This window comes from Orcinus orca, chromosome 1 (genome assembly GCF_937001465.1).
Source record: "Orcinus orca chromosome 1, mOrcOrc1.1, whole genome shotgun sequence".
In the NCBI taxonomy this organism is placed as follows: Eukaryota; Metazoa; Chordata; class Mammalia; order Artiodactyla; family Delphinidae; genus Orcinus; species Orcinus orca.
The window spans coordinates 178,725,329-178,748,351 of record NC_064559.1 but is presented as its reverse complement, the minus strand read 5'-3'; the positions used below and the strand labels follow the sequence as shown (position 1 = coordinate 178,748,351).

At 42.8% G+C, this 23,023-nt stretch overlaps 1 protein-coding gene across 2 annotated transcripts in view; it reads right to left on the bottom strand.

Annotated features, from left to right (window-relative positions):
* Nucleotides 1-23,023, bottom strand: part of HIVEP3 (HIVEP zinc finger 3) — a 500,469-nt gene that overhangs the window by 398,658 nt on the left and 78,788 nt on the right. For both annotated transcript variants that reach the window (XM_033421978.2, XM_012531907.3), the window contains exon 2: nt 2,789-2,900. The gene's annotated coding sequence lies outside the window, so the exon portion shown is untranslated. The remainder of the gene's footprint in view (nt 1-2,788; nt 2,901-23,023) is intronic.

The following is a 23,023-nucleotide window of genomic DNA, read 5'->3' as shown; positions in this document are numbered from 1 at the left end:
CCTCGTATAAATGTGCATTCCAGATTGTCATGGTACCATCCTAACACCCATCAGCTACAGAGCACATATTACTTTTTAGCCCAACTCATTTACTTCTCAAGATATGTCAGTGGGCTTGGTAAGGCTACGACGGTGACACCCACTTTACAGATGAAGAACGACCTTGGTCAAGGGCTTTAGCCAAGTCTGTCCTGAAACACCAGTGCTGCCTGTTCACGTAGCCAGTGTTTCCTGCCCTGCTTGCCCAGTGCATCTGCAGATTTGTAAATATGCTTTGATTCCACCAGACACAGAAGGAAGGACAGCATGTCTGGGCCTCCTTGATGGGCAGCTTGGAGAACAGAGAAGAACCTGAAAGGCATCAGGGAACTCACTGAGCAAGTGAGAGACAAGTTAAAAGCTATCCAGTTGTCACACAGCTTTCTTAACATTATCTCCCATCAAGTCGGGGCCTGGAATCTGCCAGGATTTCAGACTAAATGCCTCTTCTTCTTGCTGGTACCTTTCATACACCAAGTGCCTCGATGGCTCAGTTGGCAAGAACCCAAAGGCATCACATGCTCCTCCACTCCAAGGAGGGTGACAGCCACTGAGACGGAGCAGGCAGAGACAGTTCAGCAACAGCGCTGTTGGGGAACACCTTCATCCACTGCCACGGCGTACAACCTCGTCGCTGCCTTAAAGCAGACCCAACGGGGTGCGGAGGACAGTAAAACCATCCCAGCCTGAAGGGCCAGACTTCCTGCTAAATTAACAAGTCTGTCTAGGAGCCCCTGGCTGAGGCACCGAGGGGTGTGATAAAGGGGCCCCGTGCAACAATTCTGTGTCCTGTGGGTATGTTAGCTAAACAGACGGAGTGGGGAGGAAGGAGAGAGAGCTGAGTGTCATGGACACCTTTCCCCCTCTGCCTGCAGATATCTTGATGGGACAGCTGTTCTCCTACCTTGCAAAAAAAAAAAAAAAAAAAATCCCACAGTATTTAATGCAAGAATGTACAGGGCCAACAGCAACTGCAAGTCATCAGAGCTTTAAAGAGCATATGTCGAGCAGCTCAGCCAGCATCTGGGTTCTACTCTTCAGCCCCACAGTGTAGCCCAACCCCAGAGCAAAACTGAAACAGCGTGGCAGAAACTGTTTCCCTCAGCAGGAAGTATGAAGAACAGCTAGAACCTGAAACAAATGAGCCTGGCAGTCACCCTGCATTCAGGATTCGTGTTATGTTTTATGCATCTAGTTAGGAACCCAGCGGTCTTGCAGGGATGATTCCAACCTTTTCCAGAATTCAAGAGGGGGGTGACATGACCAAATGCAAATTCAGACAAGCAATGACTAGCTGAAAGGGACGTGGGAGGGTCTTTAGATCAACACCAACCCAAAGCCAATTCCACCGCTAACCCTAATGGACACGTGATCTTTGCCCCCCATGTTCTTCACAGAAATTGCTCAAATCATTCCCCCTCTTCCCCACACTGTCCCTGCCCCGCTGATACACACAGTTACACAAAAACATCATAAACATAGGACCCAACTTCTTCAGTCGGGGGGGAGGAAGGGAAACGGTGGGAGTTGCTGGGGCGCACGGTCTGATCATTGGTTGAAGTTACGTAATCACGCAAACAAGGGCTGGAGAACGCTGGGTGGAGATCAATTCAGGGCACACCTCACGCTCTCCCTTCTCCCCTCCCCCAACAACCAGAAAGCAAGCCAGTTTTAACACCACCAAAACCAAAGCACAAGACGCAGCTGGGGGGTGGCGAGCACCCGGCTACTGCGGTTCCAAAGCCAAGGGTGGCCGGAAACTTGAGGTGCGCGGCAGAAAAAGGGCCAAGGTACCGCTCACCAAGCAACCAGACCCCGCAGACCCTCCTGCCGGCATCCACGACCCCCAAAGTTCAAGGGCGGGCCGAGCCAAAGAAGTAGTCCCGACCTGCGACCTGCAACGTAAACCAAAGCAGCCGCGGTCAACCAAACCCACGCCTGGCCTCCAGCGCCTCTCCAACACTTCGGTCCGAGTCTCCGCGAGTTCAGGGTGTCGGCCACGCTCAGGAGTCCTCGGGCAGCTTGTACAGTCTCAGCAGGGGCCATTCAGCACCAGCGGTGTTTCTCCTTTTAAAGGATGGTAAAATGTGGGGCACGACTGGGAGAGGGGTAAGGCGAGAATCCCCAACAGAGTAAAAGTTTGGGTTTGGTTTGATCTTCTTTGGAGGAGGGGCTTTTGTGATTTTGCTTTAGGAACATTTGGGGGCGGGGGCTAGGAAGATTTCCCCTCTGTCTGGGCACCCAGCATCCTCCGATCTCATTTTCGGCAACACAGACGGCTCGGGGGGGTCTGAACAACCCCGGAGCCGCAGCCAGGGCAGCAGAAAAAACTGCAGGTGCTGCGGTCGACAAGGCATTAGCCCGACCGCTGGGGCTCAGAGGAGAGGGGGGCCCCACTGCGCCGGTGCCGCCGGGCTGCCGAGGTGTGGGGAGCGCGCGGCGCGCAGAGGGTTACAGCCGCCGCTGCCGCCGTGATTGACGCGCGGGGGTCACTTGAGGCTCCCGCCGCTCCCCCTGGCACCGGGCCAGGGAGCCCGCTCAGCCCACCGAGGGCACCGCACGTCGCGCGGCCGCCCACCCGGCCGTTCCCGGCGCCTCCGCCACCGGACACCTCGCCCAAGAAAGGCCACGACGACATGGAATCGCAGCTCGCTATTTCACTTGCCCATAGCGGCCGCTGGCAAAAACACAATAAATAAAATAAAGCGCGAGGCATCCCTCCGCCGAATAAAAATCCAGAGTCCCCTACCTTCGGCCTTGGGATGGCAAACTGGTCCTGTGTTCTCTGACCCACGGATCCAGCCCCTTCTTCATGAATTATTCCGGTCAGTCAGGATTTTGTGCATTTTTTTCCTGAACACCTGTTTCAAGTAAGGGGTAAAGACCTTATTGAAAGAATTGTCCTTAAAAGATAACCTGTGCACACATATGTCCATCCAGGCATGCATGCGCGTTTGTATACACACATATGTACACGAGATATACATGTACATTGAAGCACCAAACTAGGCAGTTGGATAATGGGAGAGTCGGCTGGTTGTGAGCATGCTCGCGCCGGGAACAGATCCACCCTCTGTTATTCCTCTGAATAAATATAAATCACGATCAGAAACCCAAACAGTAGCATCCCTCTTGAATTCCTGCTGCTGAAAAACACGGAATAAATGCAGCCCGCAGACACGGAATCAAATCAGCAGCTGTTTTCTGAATCCAGAGCCAACCCCTGCCTCGCCTGTCTTTTCCACTATGAGTTCAGACCTTTTTTGAAAGGGGTTTTAACCTTTTAAAGATACAGTACACCAATTATCACTTCTGAATAGCTGTCACTCCAAGCGCAGGAAGCCAGTCCCATGCCTAAAGCCACAGGGCAGGCTTGCTCGCAGGGATAATGATTTCATTCATCAGTGCCTTTAAAAAAGAAAAAGAAAAAGAAAAAAAATATATATATATAGAGAGAGAGAGAGGGAAAGGGGGGGGAGAGAGAGAGAGAGAGGGAGGGAAAGAGCAAAGACAAGGCATAAAACTAGACACATTTATTGCAGTGATGAGTTCCTCAGTGACTAATCAGCATGTTATATAAACACTACCATCCTTCACTTCTGAACACACATGTTCATGGGGTCAGACAATGCCAGGGACACTTGTCAGCACGGGTGTCACCCCTCACGAGCCCCTACCTGCTGATAAAGGACCAGGAAGCCTGCCAGGGCAGCTGCAGGAAGTGGGGGCCTCCACCAGCTCACAATTAACCACAGGGCACTGCCATGCCCTCAAACTAAAGAATCCTCTGGCACTACTTGCAAACTATAATGTAATCTAGGACCAGATCTTGTTCCAACACATGTTTTTTTTTTTCCAACCGGTATCTGGAATCAAAACTACCACCTGAACCTTTACAGTTTCTAAGATCCAGACTTAGGCCCTTCTTCAGGATTTTGTTAACAAGCTGGTTTTGTTTGGTTGTTGGGTTTTTGTTTGTTTACTTCTTTTTTCAGGACTAGGTTAAGCATGGAGGTAGAAAACGGGGGGTGGGGCTTGAGGATAAACAACCCCCCTGCCCCAATGGAAAAAAAAATATTCGTTAAGTACTTCAGCCACCCAGGTAGTGTTTATTATTCCAGTGTTGGTTTTTCAAGAGGTCGCCCTGAGAAGAAACCAGAACTCCTCACCTCACTTATGTTTGAAAGGAAGGAAAATGCAGTTTCCTTCTTTTACAGTTTCTTTTTCACCCCAGGAGCCCCAGAGCTTCAGAACGGTGCTGGCTCTGCTCCCCTGGTTCCAGGCCAGCAGCAGCAACACCAGCAGCTTAGCTGAAAAGCCACCCCGATGTTCCCACAGCCGCTCTGGGCATGTCCCTCTAGCCGTAGGCTCAGAGCCCACCCTCCCTGGGCAAACCGCTGAAACCAATGCACCGTCACCCTCTCACCTCATCACAACCACTGCCTGCACTGCCCCCTCCCAGACACACACACACACACACACACACACACACACGCACGCACGCACGCACACCCTTCTCTCTCAGCTCCCAGGGCTCTCTAGCAGAAAATTATCATATTTTGTGTGTCATCACCCAAGCTAGCTGGACCTGTCACTGATTGGCTGGGCACTGCCAGCCGGAAATGTCACCAGCCACACAGCTTGGAACTGGCTCTGACCCGCGGCCACCTCAGACCTGAGCCCAGGAGGCTCTGTGACAAGGTGCAGACCTACCACAGGGAGCCTGTCACTCTGTCACTCCTCCCACAGTCCGCCCCAGGCCCTCTCCTCCCGGCTGGTCTCTCTAGCCCGCCCTGGGGGAGGGGACCGCCAGGGGATGGGAGCGAGTCTCCAGCCACACTGGGAGCTGTGCTGCTTCCAGCTGCAGGAGAGAGGAAGCCACTGAAATTCCTGTTCTTCTCAGCAGGTTAGGGGAAGATGTCTCCATTTGGTTTTAAAGATTTGGAGGAAGTGTTCCTGATAAAAACAGTCTCTGCTCATGCTGAAAAATAAAAATTATCAGTAAGGCTGGGTGAAAACACTAATATCATACGCACCAAGGTATCATAATCATAATACCCCAAGGCTGTCAGGGAAACCGGAAGACAATTTAGTCCATCCTCTTCCCTTAAATAGAACAGCTCTTAACCCTCCAAGAAAACTCACCAGAAAAGGGGACTTCCTAACTTGGCTAGTCAATGCCCTATGATGCCACACAAGTGTTTCAGAGTTAAATGGTCTTTGTAGTGACCAACCTGAATCACTTTGGCTGTAATTTAAGCTTAGTCTTTCCTGCTATATCTTTAGTCATTTCAGTGTGACTCACCATTTAAGTCTCACCTCACTCTGTCCTCCCAGCTAAATTAAACCCTATCTCTCTGGACCAGTATGTAAAAGTTGCTTCTTAAACCTTTAATTATGCTGCTCTATTCTTTAGACTTCAGAGTCAAGTCCCCCAGAGCTAGATGTAGCTGAAAGCTCATTCCATCCAGCCACGGATGCGATGCTTCACTCACCTCTACTGTTTCCACCCTGGGACTTTTGATTTGGGGGGATAGCAGAACTGGGCTCAGACATTTACTCCTTCCTTCTCCTCCAAAACACAAAACAAAAACAAAACAAAACCCCACACTTATATGACCAAAACACTAGAGGCAATGCTGGGACCCAGAGAAAGATGCCACCAATAAAGCCTACATTTTAAAGAATATGGGGAAGATATAAAGCAGATGAGATGTCGCTGAAGAAAAGGTGATTAGTGCTGATAAGACCATGTATGATTCTGCACAGGCCCCCTAAGAAGAAAGTGCACAGGCTTCCAGAAAAAGGTCCTGGAAAACCCCAAGCTCAGAGAATCAAAGATCAGATGAGGGTCACAGGCATCGGCTCAGAGGCAAAGGAAAGGACATCAGGAACTAGGCATGTTCTCTCCACACAGAACAGCAACGATTCCAGGGCATCTTTGGAAAGTGGAAAGTTTGTCCCTAATATAGGAAGAAGTCAAAGTCTGAAAAGGGGCAAGACCACAGCTCATTTTGGTATGACACACACACACACACACACACACACACACACACACACACACACAAAGAAGAAGAAAGAAAGAAACAGAAAAAGAAATTTATAATCAAATAAGACACAAGATATAACAGAGAAATCCAGAACATCCCATATTAGTCTAAATGAAGTTCTGGAAGGAGATGACATCATTAAGGAAGGGGAAAAGCAACAATCAAGGAAGAAACAGAAGAACATTTCCTTGAGCTGATGAAAGACTCGAGGCCTTAGATCATATGGGTCTATTGGGTGCTGAGCAGTAGGATTACTGAAAGAATACACAATTCTAGATGCAGTCTCCTACTCCAAGAACAAAGAGAAACAACTACAGGCTTCCTGATAGGGGAGAAAATTCAGGCTGCTTAAAAGGAAAGAAAATCAGACTGACATCATACTTCACATCTGCAACACCAGGCTAAAAGACAGTGGCACAACTTTTATAAAATTCTCGGGAAATCTTATTGTAACTCGAGAATTCTACCAGCTGCCAAATTATAATTTCTCTCACATGTGATGACAAAAGAAAGGCATGTTCAAAGACAGAAATACCCTTTATTAAATTAAAAAAAAATTACTTGAAGATCTCTTCCAGCCAAGGAAAAAATTAAGCCAGAATAGTAAACTCAAGAAAAGAGAAGACGTGTTATATAAGAAAATGTAATGAGGAATAAAGCCAATAAAATGTATGCTTAAGTACAAATATAATAGTTAATGTGGTTGTAAAGTTTAATTTAATTGTTAACATAAGATAGGTAGAAAGAGAGAGGATGAGAGAAAGAAATCAAGAAATCTGGAATTTAACTTCCATATGATTTCAACCAAAAAAGTGGAAAATCTCAATGGAGATGGGTAAGGAAAATCACTAGAATAAAAAAAATAGGGGGGGGGTTCCCTGGTGGCGCAGTGGTTGAGAGTCCGCCTGCCGATGCAGGGGACACGGGTTCGTGCCCCAGTCCGGGAAGATCCCACATGCCGCAGAGCAGCATGGCCGCTGAGCCTGCGCGTCCGGAGCCTGTGCTCCGCAGCGGGAGAGGCCACAACAGTGAGAGGCCCACGTATCGCAAAAAAAAAAAAAAATAGGGTGGGAGGATCATTATGGAAGGCAATTAGAACTCCATTTATCACCTCTCTTCCCAAGACCACATTAAAATGATAATAAGGAATTTTTTAAGTTCAAATACACAATGACAAAGAAAACAGTAGAAGAGCCATTAGCCAAGAAAATTGAAAAAGAAGAATAGAAGGGGACTGAATTTTTTTTTATATATAAATTTACTTATTTATTTATTTATATTTAGCTGCACACAGGCTCTCTCTAGTTGCGGCGAGCAGGGGCTACTCTTTGTTGCGGTGCGTGGGCTTCTCTACGCAATGGCTTCTCTTGTTGCGGAGCACAGGCTGTAGGCAAGCGGGCTTCGGTATGTGTGGCACGCGGGCTCAGTAGTTGTGGCTCGTGGGCTCTAGGGCGCAGGCTCAGTATTTGTGGCGCCCAGGCTTAGCTGCTCCACGGCATGTGGGATCTTCCCGGACCAGGGCTCGAACCAGTGTCCCCTGCACTGGCAGGCAGATTCTTAACTACTGCACCACCAGGGAAGTCAGAAGGGGACTGAATTTATCAACTGTGAATATATATACTACAGTAAATAAAACAATATAGCACAATTGCAGAAACCTAAAAATGGACAATGGAACTGAATGAAGTTAAGAAACAGCTTCAGGTATAGTGTTTGCTATGTGATAGGTGATAAAAGCTGAATTTTAAATCAATGGGAGGAAAAAATGTTATTCAATAAATAGTGTCAGACTGTGGTATTCGGTATTGCTTCTAACTCATACCTTAAACAAAATATATTCTATTTTCATACCCCCCCACACACACAAATACAACAAGGAAAAACAGATACTATGATTGACCAATAAATCACAGAATGTTATAAAGTTGCTGTTTTTTTTTTCTAATAGTGGAAAGAAAAGAAAAATAGTGGTTATCCAGTGTCTGTTTAAATACCATTGTGATAGGTTTAATAATGCCCCCCAAAGACATTCACCTCTGGAACCTGTGAATATTACCATATATGGCAAAAGGTGTGGTTAATTGAACGGGAGGTTATCCTGGATTATCCGGGAGGGCACTAAACAGAATCAAAGTATCCTTATAAGAGGGAGGCTGAAGGCAGAGAGGAGAAGGAAATGTGACCATAGGGGCCAAGACTGGTGTGATGCAGCCACAAACCAAGGAAACCCAGAAACCACCAGAAGCTAAAAGAGGCAAGGAACAGATTCTCCCCTTAGAGGCTCTGGAAAGCACAGCCCTGCTGACACCTTGACCTCAGCACAGTGAAACTGACTTCAGATTTCTGGCCTCCAGAACTCCAAGGAAATAAACATATTGTGTTAAGCCACAAAGTTTGTGGTTATTTGTTATAGTAGTCATAGGAAACTAATACAACCACCATGATGAGAAACAGTACTTCCTAGGGATTATAATAACTATTATTACCAGCAACAATACTTACTATGGGCCTGGCACTGCTAAATTATATACATATCTAATCTCATTTAATTTGCATGCAAGGTGGCAGTAGACAATTGTAGTTATTATGGCTCTACCACTCAGTAGCACATATGCCTGGGCAAGTTATATAACCTTCTAATGCTGCTTTGTCTCATCCATAAAGTAGAGGTAGGAATGATACCAACCTGACGGGGTTGTGGAAGGTAAAGTGAAACCATCTATGTAAAGGGCTTAGAACAACGCCTGACAATAAGAGCTCCACAAATGGTAACCAATAGTGAGAAAGTCCTTCCTTATGCTGGGCGGCAATCTGTCTCCCAGAGCATCCTCTCACTGATTCTAGTTCTTCGCTTTGGATACATGTAGAACAAAGGTCTCTCCTAACCGCCTGACTGTCATTCAAATATCTAAAGACAATGATCATCTCATTAAGAGTCTCAGCTTCTCCAAACTAAAAGTAACAAATGCCTTCAGTCATTGCTCTTGTGAATTCATCCAGAGACCCTTGCCCAACCTGACCACCTCCTCTGGACATACTCTTTTTTTTTTTTTTTTTTTTTTTTGCGGTACCCGGGCCTCTCACTGCCGTGGCCTCCCCCACTGCGGAGCACAGGTTCCGGAGGCGCAGGCTCAGCGGCCATGGCTCACGGGCCCAGCCGCTCTGCGGCATGTGGGATCCTCCCAGACCAGGGCACAAACCCACGTCCCCTGCATCGGCAGACGGACCCCCAACCACCGCGCCACCAGGGAAGCCCCTGGACATATTCTTGTACATCTTTAGACATGATCCCAGACTTATCACCCTTCTTGTTCTAGAACAGAGGTTGGCAAACTATAGCCCTCCGTGCAGGCTATATTTTTTAATAGTCTGTGAGCTAAGAATGGTGTTTACATTTTTTAAGGACTGTCAAAAACAAAAACAAAAAAGAATTTACAATATAGACCATATATGGCCTGCAAAGTTTAAAATATTTACTATGTGGCCCTTTTCAGAAAAAGGTTGCCAATTCCTGTTCTAGAAGCTCTTATACTTCTATCAATGCAATGTAAGATTGCCCAAGACTGTTTTACAAACAAATTGCACTATTGTATCATATCAACTTAACTGTAGGGCTGCTAACTGTTCGATCAGTATCCATTCTCTTTCTTCTTCTTACCCAGTAATAAAATTCTTAGCTAGGAAGATGGCTACCAGTTGAAGACTACATTTCCCAGTCTCCTTTGTAGGAAGGTGTGGCCAGGAGGCTAGGTTCTAGCCAATGGGATGTAGCCAGATGTGACTAGGGTAATTTTCTAGTCTTTCTCTTAAAGGGGAGGAACATGCCCCCCCCCCCCCACTTCCCTTTTCCCTTTCCCATTGGCTGTAATGCCGACCTGATAATCCTATGGATGACGGGTAGCAGAGCAACAAGATAGAAGGACCCTGGGTTTCTGGTGCTGCCATTTCACCCTATACTGCTTATTCTCAGTCTGTGAGAGGGAAATAAACTTGTAGTTTATTTAAGCCATTGTTATTTTAGGTCTTTGTGACAGCAACTGAATCTGTGCCCTAACCAATACAACTATCGGTTTTAACTCCCAAGTATTTTCTATATTTGTGGCTGCTAAGACACACATCTCCCACATTCTGCAAGCACGCAGTTAATTTCCTGGACATAATAAGACCTTGCACTGACCTTGTAAGAATCAGTCTATCATTTTACCCTGACATCTCGGACCCAGTTCTGACATCCAAAGTAGCTTCTATCCTTTCTAATTTCATGTCACTCTTCCAGAAGCACTTTAGGTGTAGCACTCAAACTAAATACAGTGCTCATCAAAGCACCTGATCAATGTTAAGCATAATGTAATGGAGAGGACTGTGACCTCAGTTTGTGGGGGAAGAAAATAACAGATTAAACTAAGGTCAAATGAAGGAGAAGGTGGGGAGGATGGGGGCAAGCAGTTGTGAAGAGCTTACTATGTTCCAGGCACTCTTCTGTGAACTTCCTCATTGTTATCTCAGTTATTAAATATTTCATTCATTCATTCATTCATTCACTCATCCATTTATTTTTAAAGTACTCATTTTAATTTTTTGAAACAGTAACTATAAATACCCCCTGCTGGGGCAGAAAACTATTATCCATAAACACTGATGAAAACAGAGTCCATGCAAATCTCTCTTTTTCTAAGTCTGTGTGCACCTACCCTCTCTTTGGACACCTGAAGAGTATGTTGCCAGCATTCCTTATAAGACTTAGAGGCAAAGATGAAAATACTCCAGGCACCTAGCTCAAGAACTGTCCAGTGTAGAACAGTGGACAGTATTTTCAGAAACCTCTACCCTCGGCCATCTTAAGACAGATGAGAAGTAAGTACACGCTGGCCTTCTGCAGAGCTGCATGGCAGAAGGACTGAGTGGGCAGTCTCTGAGTAGTGTCAGACTATCTGGGTCCAAACCCTGTGGGTTTAAGTCAACAGCTTAATCCTTTCCTGCCTCAGTTTCCTTATCTGTAAAATAGGGATATGTTATTCTTACCAAACCATCTAAGGCAGATTTTCCCCCTTTTTTTGCAGGTGATGAATATGATGCTTATGTCCTTGTCCGAGGTTAAACCATCCAGTAAATGTCAGCATGAGGATTAAACCTTAGGTCTATTTGATTCCCACCTCATGCTTTTTCTTCTTCCAAAGATAAAGAAGGAAAATATGGGCCATATGATCAAAGACAAAGGTAGAAAATAAGTTACCAAATCATGCTGAAAAAAATGACCTGCCCACCAGAGGGAAGGTTGGATGCCTCTTAATGTGGTGCTCAAGACAAGAGCTGACTGAGGTTAATGGGAGTTTTCTTCTAACTTCCTTCACAGCTTCCACCATTTAGAGTAGAACAACACCCTATCATGGTGTTTAAAAAACAAACAGCTGGCCCAAGACCCACTCCCTTCTTACAATCATTCAGCCTGTTTGGGGATCTTGGTGGGGTGGTTTTCAATGCACAAAAAAATCAGTCAAGGCCAATGTGCATCTTCCTTCTGGCTACCTAAAAGTAAATTATTCAGATCTAAAGTCACACACACACACACCCCAAACGAAACCTCAGAGCACTGGTTCTTAACCTTTCTTTTACCTCTTATACCTAAGATATGAGAAACGCCATCAGGGACCTCAGTAAACTAGGGCAGAATATTGGAGAAGCTTCTAGTGCAAAAGGAGTGTGGTATAGCACAAAACAAGCTTCTCAGACCTGGTGAGACCCTACTTCGGGCAGCCAGTGACATGAGCCCCAAATGGGTACTCTGAGCGCCAACCAATCCGGCACTGAGACAGACCTCACAGCTCCTGTTCTGTGTGACCACCTGGCTTCTGGGCAGTTTGCATATCCTGGCAACATCAACTTTACGCGTGTGTATGGGGTGCAGGGCAGGGAAAAGTTCTCTTCCGGCAACCCACAGCCCACATAAGAATGCTGCAAGGATGAACAAGGGAAAATCATAATAAAAAGCAGATCAGGGGTCACAACCCCACAGAGGAATCTAAAGAACCATAGGAGCAGGATTAGATATTTTGGTCAGACTGGAAAGAGCTCTGACTAGCACAGATCATGAGAAAACACCAGAAATTATATGCAACTTATTACATTCACCTGGGGTCAAAAACCCACATGCCTTTAGGGGCCCAGCAAACAACATAAGTGTGTGAAACAGCATGGTATAAATGACCAGGCTTCTCTGCAAATCCAACTTCAATATAAACAAAAGCCATGTTGGCTAGAAAGAGCTGACATCAGAAGATGGACTGCAAGTTTGCACCCCCTCCTCACGATGATCACAGTCAGTAAAAGAAAGGAGGGAAGATTTTCATGTTTCTCTGAGAAGGATAAAGAAAATCAGCTTTTTTCAAAAAGCAGTTTTCTAAGAGTGATTTTAAGGTCATCATCACTTCCAAGACCTAGTTGAGACAGGATAAAAAGCCAAAGTAAGATATAGAAAGAGTTAAAGAACACCCCCCCAAAACTGGATGTCTTCAAATGAGTTGGGTTAGATGGCCCCATCAGTAACTCTCAGACTAAGAGCTCAGTGAATCACTTGGGGGCCCAGGTAGCATGCAAGATGTTCTTCTACAAGTCTCATTTACAGTCGAAAGGTGTCCATACTATTTCCTTATAACACAAAGGAGGCTTTACTTCTTTCCTTAGGGCTATTTCATCAAAAGCTCTCCCAACTTTTGTTATTTTTTATTTTGAAATAATTTTAGACTTACAGAAGACTTGTGAAGATTACATAAAGAACTCCTATATACCTCTCGCCCAGCTTTCCTTGATGTTAACATCTTACATAACCATAGTATCATGATCAAAAACAGGAAATGAATGTTGGTACAATACTATTAACAAACTGCAGAATTTTCTCTAATTTTGCCAGTTTTTCCACTAATGCCAATTTTCTGTTCCAGGATTCAATCCAGGATCCCACGTTGCACTTAGCTGTCATTTCTCTTTGGTCTCCTCTGATCTGTGACTGTTCCTAGACTTTCCTTGTCTTTTTGCCCTTGACATTTGAAGAGCGTTGGTCAGGTATTTTGTAGACTGTCCTTCAATTTAGGTTTGTCTGATGTTTTCTCATGATTAGACTAGAGTTAGGGAGTTTTGGCCAGAGTACCACAGAAGTGACATGCCTTCTCAGTACACCAAACTGGGGGAAGGGGGGATGCTGTCAATATGTCTTATTACCAGTGATGTTAACCTTGATCTCTTGGTTTAAGGAGTGTCTGCCAGGTCTCTCCACTGTGAAGTTACTATTTTTCTCTTTGTAGTTAATAAATATTGGGGGACTGTGAAAATGTCTTGCTTCTCCTTAAACTGTCACCCACAAATTTTAGCACTCATCAGGTGATCTGTCTGCAGCAGTTATGTCTATGATATTCTAATGGTGATTTTCGATATCCCTCATCCCTCTATATTTATTAATTTGGAATTCTTCTGGAAGGAAGAGTTGTCCTTTCTCTGTACAAGGTAACCAGCCTACCCAACTTTTATTTTTATCAATATGGACTTATGGATAATCATTTTATTCTTTGAGTTATAACCAGCTTTTAAAACTTTATTTATTTAGCCTAAAATTGTTCCAGTTTTGCCCATTGGGAGCTCTTTCATGTTTGTTCCTGTATTTGACATAATCCTGCTGTTGTTTTGTTGTTGTTGATTAGCACTTCCTTACCCTGTGGCACCACAAGATGCTCCAGAATCTTCTTGTATTTTCCCTGCTCAGTCTTGGAGTTTATTTTTTCAAGGATTCCTCATTCCTTTTATTGGATAATGGCATTTAGAAACCAAGATCTGGGCACTGGGTGTGCTCACTGCTACCAAAATGCACTACTTTAGGCCTTCTTAATAGTTGTCAGTCTGGCTAGAGGTTTATTAATTTCACTGATTTTTTTCAAAAGCAATTCTGTTTTCAATTCATTGATTGTCGCACTTATCTTTATTATTTCCTTTCTTCTGTTTGCTTTAGTTTTAATTTGTTCTTCTTGCTCTAGTGTTTTTTGGGTTTTCTTAGATGAATGCTTCTATTACTGATTGGAAACGTTTCTTCTTTTCTAATATAAATTATTTAACACTATCATTTCCCCCCAAGCACTGCTTTAGCTGCATCTCACAAATTTGACACATTGTATTTCCTTTTCATTCAGTTCAAAATATTTTTAATTCTTCCTCTTTGACATATAGGATATTTAGATATATGTTGTTTATTTTTCATATATTTGGGGATTTTTCTAGATATATTTCTGTTCTGATTTCTGTTTTAGTTCCATTATGGTTCATGAACATACCTCCTGAAATTTCTGTTCTTTTAAAGTTGTTAAGGTTGGTTTCATGGCCCAAAATATAGTACCCTATGGTGAATATGCACTACAGAAAGATGTGTAGCTGGGTAGTGTTCTATAAATGTCAGTTAGGTCAAGTTGTTTGATAATGCCTTTCAGATCATTATACTTTTATTGATATTCTTCCTATTTGTTCTATCATTTACTAAGAAAAGAGCACTGAATTTTTCAACTTTGTGAACTTGTCTATTTTGCTTTTCAATTCTATCAGCTTTTGCATTATGTATTTCAGAACTCTGTTGTAAAGTACACTCATATTTAGGATTATTACTTCTTCTTGGAAAATTGAGGCGTTTATAATTATTTAATGTCCCTTTTTATCCCTGAGAATAGTCCTTGTTCTAAAGTCTATTTAGTCTGATGTTAATGTAATGACTCCAGCTTTACTTTGGTTAGTGTTCGCACAGCATCTTTTTTCTATCCTCTTACTTTTAACCGATTGTCTTTATATTTAAAGTAAGTTTCTTATGGACAGTGTATAGTTTGTTCTTGCTTTTTTAATCCAATCTGATAATCTCTATCTTTTAACTGGTGTGTTTAGACCATTCATACTCAATGTGATTATTGATATGGCTGGATTAAAACCCACTAACCTTGTCCTTTCTTTCTTTCTTTTTCTTTCTTTCTTTCTTTCTTTCTTCCTTCCTTCCTTCTTTCTTCCTTCCTTCCTTCCTTCTTTCTTTCTTTCTTTCATCTGTTCTTTCTTCCTTTTTTTTTTCTTTTCTTTTTCTGCCTTCCTTTTTGTTGTTGTTGCTGTTGTTTTTCTTTTTGTGGGCCTCTCACTGCCACGACCTCTCCCGTTGCAGAGCACAGGCTCCGGACGCGCAGGCTCAGCGACCATGGCTCACAGGCCCAGCCGCTCCGCGGCATGTGAGATCTTCCCGGACCGGGGCACGAACCCGTGTCCCCTGCATCGGCAGGCAGACTCTCAACCACTGCGCCGCCAGGGAAGCCCTCCGCCTTCTTTTATTTGCCTGGTTTGGGGGTGGAGTGAGGGAGGAAACGTTCTCTGTTGTTCCCTTAGTCTTAGACAAGCACTGCAACACTGAGCCTTCTCAGTGATCCCACCCCTCCTCTGGGTTACTTATGAACCCAACATTTATACCTGTCCTTTCCCCAGAAGTCAAGAGTTTTTTCCTATTCCCTTGCTCCAGAAATGATAAGATTTCACCAGTACCCTAAGGGTAATAGTGCTCATCCCCTTCCACACACACACCACACAATTTAAGGCTTCTGTTCATAGGAGAGAAGGATCCAGGTAGAGTTCCCTGCCTTCCCACAGCAGCTTCGTTCCTTGTGCAGCACAAGGGAGACTTTCTGTAGACGCTCCAAATGGTTTCCGTGAGTTCATGGTGGGGTTCATGGAAAAATGCCTCCAAGAGGGCATGGCCTTCCCCCCTTTATTTGTGGCCCCAAAAGAGGTTCACCCTCTTTTGCCAGTGTGCACTCAGCCAGACTCCACCTACTCAACAACCACTCTAGTTGAATTCTTATCTAGCTGCTTCTTGCCCAGGTAAGTCAGTGCTCATGTCTTGTTTCTCCCTGCAGATACCTGTCTCTTCCTAAATTATGGGTCTGCTGGTTTCCCAGCAACCTCAATACTTCAACTGGCTCAAGAAAGGTTGTGAACTTGCTGTCGGTCCATTTTTTTCATTGTAAGCTTGAGAGTAATTCTCTTTCTAGCTCTCTACATCTTTGAATAGAAACCAGAACGCTCCTTTGTTTAATGAAGTACTTACGCAGCTTTTGCAGTAGCAAGAAGAAGATACAGCAGGTAGGATAAATCATTGTCCTCTTGGAAGCTTCCCTAAGGGGCTTTAGGAATAACATATGTCCCAGAAACACTTCTCTCTTGTTTTTTGAGAAATGTAAAGTGCAGGAAAATATCCCATAGGGGTTAAGTAAAATACAAATGATGTACTGATATTTCATAAAGTATAAACTATAGGTCAGCTGTAATCCAGGACAGTTGCCTGGCTGAAAGCACCTACCAGTCTGCAACTGCCTAGCAAAGAATACGATGCTATACAGCAAACCTCATGGATAGCTAAGAATAAAAGAACTCAAGAAGATTTCTAGCCAATTAAGCCAATTTCAGAATTTTTCACACATGTCACTATTCAGTGAAAAATATGACAGGTGACTAATTACTCAAAATTAGGCCAATGACCAAAATATCATGCCTATGTTTTATTATGTATTATATTTTCCCCAAAGGTAAGTCTTTCCATTAACCATTAACTCCAAAATTATTATTATTAACAATAATGGCAATGGAACAAAATCATTGAGTGATCACTTATGACAAGCAAGATCTTACAAACATTTTCTCATTTCATCATCACAAAAACTCAATGAGGAAAATGGGGCACCAAGGGATTAAAAAACTTGTCCAATGCACAGAGCTAGCATGTGCTAGAACCAGAATTCAAACCCAGGTCAGACTTCAAAGATCTTGTTTTTAACTTCTGAGCAAGCCTGCCTTAGAATGGTACTAGTTAAGATTTTGTGTGGCCCTCTGAGTATTTCCTTCTGTCATTTACAATGCTGGAAGTGGTCCACCCTTACATAAGAACACAAAAGCATCAGAAATGCCTTACTGGCTAACATCAGTTGTCCAACCAGAAAGACATTCAGTTTCAGAATAGTAATAAGGGACCATTTGTTGAGACAGGATGACAACTGACCTTTATGAGGTTGGTTTGAAAGGAGGGTATAACTGTTCTCCATGTTTTCTGAATTTCTCCCCGGCCCCCTCCTCATACATATATATGCATGTGTGTGTGTGTGTGTGTGTATGTGTATCAAGTATTCTTTTCTTCAATATAACACTGCATTATGATGTTGTCATCAGTAATTTATTTACAGTCTTCTTGAAATATACCTATGTATGTATGTATGTATCTCTCTGTATTAACCACATCTATCTCTTAAGAATAAAGGGCTCAAAAATAAATAAAAGCTATAAAAATTTTTTAACTAAAAATCAATTAATTAATTAAACAATAAAAAGTAAAGAATAAAGGACTCTTTATGGGATATCTACCAGCTCTAATGAGGAGGCATAATATGACATTCTAAACTTAGACATATGGAGTATAGCAACAGCAAAGAAATGAGTTAGTTACAAAGACAATGATGCAAACAGCCACTACTAAATCTTCAGCTGGAAGAGGCAAGCTCTACGCAAACATAGTTCATTTTACCTAACAAGCCTGCATAATAAGATAGCAGATGAAACAGGAAAGACAATAAGAAGCAATGACAATCACCAGACATGTAAGAAGAAGAACACCACAAAGAGCAAAGAGCAGGTGGCCCTGCCGGAATCTCCGAATGGTAACGCAAAGCAGTAACGGGCTCTTCCTGACCTTTCACAAGATGCACGTGGAAAATGAACCTATTTAGATGACACATTGGGGAAACAGCCAGAGGCAACTGATTCAGGGGCTTCTGTCACCCCAAGCCCCACCTGGCTTCCCTGAGAGGTGGAGATGGTGGTGGGGGGAGAGGAGGGGGAGATCATATCTCCACACACCTGTAATCCATTCACAACACACCAGTGAGTGGCTGCTCACCAGGGGGAAGCTCTGCAATAACTTGTGTCAACAAGTACTTCAATCATGTTTGATTTACTCTACTTAAGAAGTTAGGAAAATATATAACACTTCAGAGCAATATTTTCATCAAAAGTGGTTAATGTTAAAACATTTTGATGCTTAAAGGGCAAGCTTCAGTTATTAGAAAAATTAACTCTTGAAACACCTCACTTCCTGAGGATGCAGAAACACCAGATGTGAATACTTGCCTTTTACTGGGCTGTCTATCAAAACGTCCTATTATCTCAAGATATTGTTTTAAAGTCTGAATCAACCTTATCAATACCCACCATGGAGTTAAAGTATTGGATTGAACGACCATATGCTCCAATGCTGGGACATTTTTGGAAGTGAAGGGAGTTCTATTAATTACTCTGTAATGACAGGAATAAGCCAGGACTAGCCTACGTAAACCAAAACATTTGATCACTCAGGTATTAGACCACATCCCCATTTTAGAACAAGGAAATCTAAGTTTACCTATCCTCCTCTTTAAAAATAAAAAATAAAATAATATATGCTAGTAGCAAGAAACTAAAAAATACGTAAAACAGAAAATAAAAGTGTGCCCTTTACAACCCTTGGAATCTCACTTCCCAGATATAACTTCCACTAACAGCCTGCCTTCCAGCCCTCCTCCACATGGGGAGGATAGAATTCCCAAACACTACTATCTGAGGCCAGATGAATGAATGCCAAATGGCCAAAAATAGCAAATGTCTATCCCGTACATTGAGTTCAGGTGGGGCCTACCCCTTTTCTGCACTTCTGGGGTTCAGCATATGATTTGGGTGATTTGAGGTCTAAACCATTGGGTGTGTCACTTTTTTCCCGGGCACGATGTTGGTTCAACATGGTCACGTAATTGTTTTAGAACCAATGAGATACAAAGCAACTTTTGCTCAGACTTCTAAGAAGACTCATTCTCTAGCTCACTCTCACATGTATTGAAATTGAAAGGCTCTAAGGCCTTGACCTGCACTGTCCAAGATGGCAGCCACTAGCCACATGTACCTATGGAGCATTTGATGAGACTAGTACAAATTGAGACACGATGTAAGTATGCAAGACACACTGGGTTTCAAAGACAGCATGAAAAAGGAACATAAAGTATCTCACTGATAATTTTTGTCGATTACATGTTGAAGGGATGATGCGTGTGGCTCACATTATAACTCTATTGAACAGCACTGGTCTAAAACAGTTGAATCCCTGGTAAAGCCAGGCCTAAGCGTAGCCAAACCCATGGACTTTTCAGCTATGTCAACTAATACGTACTTATTTTGCTTAAGTGAGTTTTGATTGGGCTTTCTAGCACTTGCACCTGACAGTCCTTCATAGCCATATGAAGAATCACACTACACATTCAGGCTACTACTCTTCATTGAACAACAGATCATAGGCATTTTTGTACACACTAGTCCCCTTGCTAATAGTGTGTCCAGATCTGCACAAAGTATTCCATATAGGGACAAATCAACTCCTTTTTTTTCTGTTAACACCACTCTATGTGCTCAGTGTACAGCACCAGCTTTCTTTCAGGTTCTCTCGTGTCAATGCTCTTTTTTGTCTCAGGCCTTTGCGCATACTTACCCTTCTGCCTAAAACTTACCCTTCTGTCCTCTCTTTTCATTTGCCTGCTCCCTCTGGTTGCAATTTAAATGCCATCTCCTCAAAGCTGAGCTCCCTGGCCACTCAATTTAGAGTACGTCACCCTGTTATTGCCTCTCATAGCCCCTCATCTTCTCTATATATGTGGAGCAAAATATATATTAATTTCTTTAGATGTCTGTTTGATGTCTACTTTCCCCCTCCCCACTATACGATAACGCTCATTAGTGCACACCATGGCTATGTGGTTCTTCCTTTTATCCCCAGCACCTGGAGCAGCACCTGACACATAGTGGGTGCTCGCTAAATATCTTCTGAATGCCAGGAGTGAATGTTAAAGGGGGCAGGAAAAACAGGAAGGCCAGGGGAATGTGAAGTAATGTGATAAGGAAGCCTAGATAATCCAGTGTGACCAAGCCAAGGAGTTTCTTTATGGTTCACAGGGTCTAGCAGAACCATAAAAACAGTAAGGATGAGAAATGACAAATGAACAGCAGGTCTGGAAGGATTTGAACAGTCAGTGGCTCCCTGGACCTTCCCCCAGGCATAGAAGTAAACGATCAGAGACTCAATGGCCTCAAAAGCCTGCAGTACAAAGCATTCCTGAACTTCACACGATAAAGATTCTGCCTGAGGTTTTGTTCTCTGTTAGAAACAATGTGGTTCTTAGGCTCATTCTTGTAACTTGAATGAAAAAATATGGGAGGATCTGGGGTTTAGTCCAGGAGTTCTCATATAACTCTGTTCTAAAGACGAGATCACACTCTTGACCTCTGCTTTGTGGAACTTCTCACGAGCCTGGTTGAAATGCTGGTCAGGCCATATCCCAGCCAGCCTTTCTGAGCTCCATAAAAGTGGAGAATATCCTCTATTTTCCTGTTCACGTTCTTGTTCTCACATGGGATCTACCTTGCATGGGAGCATCTTACTTTACATGTCAGGGAAGGAGGAAGGTTTGTTCCTGAAACTCTTTAGGATTGATGCATAATAGCCTCTTAATCATTCCTCTGGATGTGAGGCCTCTCTTTATATGAGAATGTCGCTTTATTTTGTTTTAATGTGATACATATTTTTAATTCATTAATTTTTTCATGGAAAAACTGATAGACGCAACGGAATTCATGTAATGTATGTTACGATATAAATCACAAGAGAAAAATGACTTTTTTGAACAAAGCACCCAATTTAAGATCTAGACTATTACCTTTGAAGCCCTCTGTGTGGCCCCTCCTGGTTTCATATTACTTTTTGGAAAGAATACAAACTACTTAATCAGTGAACTCCAGGAACCTGGGCTTAGATTAGCATGTGAGAATTTTAGAGATTTGGTGCTGTCCACACTGCAGGTGCTGACGAGTCTCCAGAAAGGTGGGAGAGCCATCAACTCTTAGAGGAAGAAGGAAGTATTTTCTTTTTCTCTTTGATCTCTCCCCCCACCACCCCAATTTTTTTAAATTACCACGCCTCCTTTCTCTGCTGGAAGGACCAAGGAAGTCTACCCATAGAGGAAGCAGGTACAAAGCCCTGCAATTCTGTCTCCTTCCTTTTTTACCAGATGGTTTCCATTAGGGCTTACCAGGTATTTTTTCTTAAAGGAATCAGGTGTGCACTAGAAAAGCAAACAGCAGGATCATAGAACTGGAATCCGTTTATTTATTACAGAAATACAGAAATTTGATAGCTTTAAAAATACTTTAAAGATAATTAAATCCAGTCTTCTTCTTTTAGAGCTGAGAAAACAAAGGTATAGAACTTGCCCAAAGTCATTCAGCTAAATAGATGTCTTCAGTCTCCAAATCATTATCTTTATTTCCCGTTATTCAATTCCCATTATTGGTAGGTGTTCATTATTGAAAATTAGATCACATTATTGATCACTTTACTTTAGTCTAAGGACCAGAGTATCAGTATTTTCATTTAGCAGTATTAATAAAAATAATTTTTGAGCCATGCATAAAAAGGGAATATATATTCATCTCAACAGAAAACACTTTCTTTTATTCATAACAGCATTTCTGCTTTCAATCAAAAGTCATTAACTATTCTATCACACATTTTTGATATCCTTTGATATTCTTTCACCATTTTTTCTACTTCTAATAAAATATATAATTGAGCTGAATCTTTAAAAACATAGATACTTCAGCATACTTTTAAATGGTAGAGATGATAATCATTAAGTTCTTTGTCATATCAGGAACCTACAGATTGCTATTATTCAGTTAGTTAACCAAACCCCCTGAATGCCCATCAGATGGCCAGCACTGTTCTAGACATATGTCTTCTTCAGGATAAAAATGTTTTCAATTTTATATTTTAATGAACCCTTGTATTTATTTATTTGCTTGCTTATCTTATTCAATAAATTTTATTTCTATTGTTCTCAAGGCACTTTGCTAGGCATTGTTGAGAATAAAGCAGATGGAGAACCAACACTTAGAGAACATACAGTCAAGAGATAGAAATGTTTATATAAATAACTACAATATATGGCTTAAGAGAGTGAACACAAACTCAAATGCCCACAGAAGCCAAGCAGACAATGTAAATGCATAAAACGAAGTGAGTATAAGGCAACAGAGAATGGAGAACTATGGGAAGGTGTAAAATGAATGTGAGCTCTCAGAGAATGTTATTCTTTGTTTTAGGAGAAAGAATAGAAAAAGAGAGGATACAGGATGTGAGGAGAGGGGGAGGATAAGAGAGAGTGGGTGAAAGAGAGAGAAGAGTGCAAAGGAAGAGGAGGGGAGAAAAGGGAGGGGAAAGGACCAGGACTGAGCCTTGAGGAACTCCAGAATTTCAACACTGAAAGGTCAGGTAGATAGAGGGAGACCAGTGTGATAGGAGAAAAACCAGGAAAGCAAGATGTCCCAAAAGCCACAAGGATTCAATATTTCATGATGAATAAGATGGTAAAGAGTGTCAAATTTTGCTGAAAGTGTCTATTGGATTTGACCACACTGAGATCACTGGTACCCTTGAAAAGAGTAGTTTCAGCAGCGTGGTGGAGTTGGAAGCCAGGCTGAAGTGTTCTGAAAAGTGGATGGAAAGCAGAGAAACAGAGGTAGTATAAAGGCAACTATTTTAAGAAGTTTTACTCTGAAGGGAGCAAAGAAATTGGGAAATGGTTAGAGTGAGACAAGCAGTCAAGGAAGGTAGTTTATTAAAAGACAGTTGATATCAACAAATGCCAATAAGCACATGAAATGATGTTCAACATCACTAATCATTAGGGAAATGCAAATCAAAAACCACGTTTAGATTCTTCAATATATGCAAATCAATCAACGTGATACATCATATTAACAACTTGGAGAAAAACCATATGATCATCTCAATAGATGCAGAAAAAGCT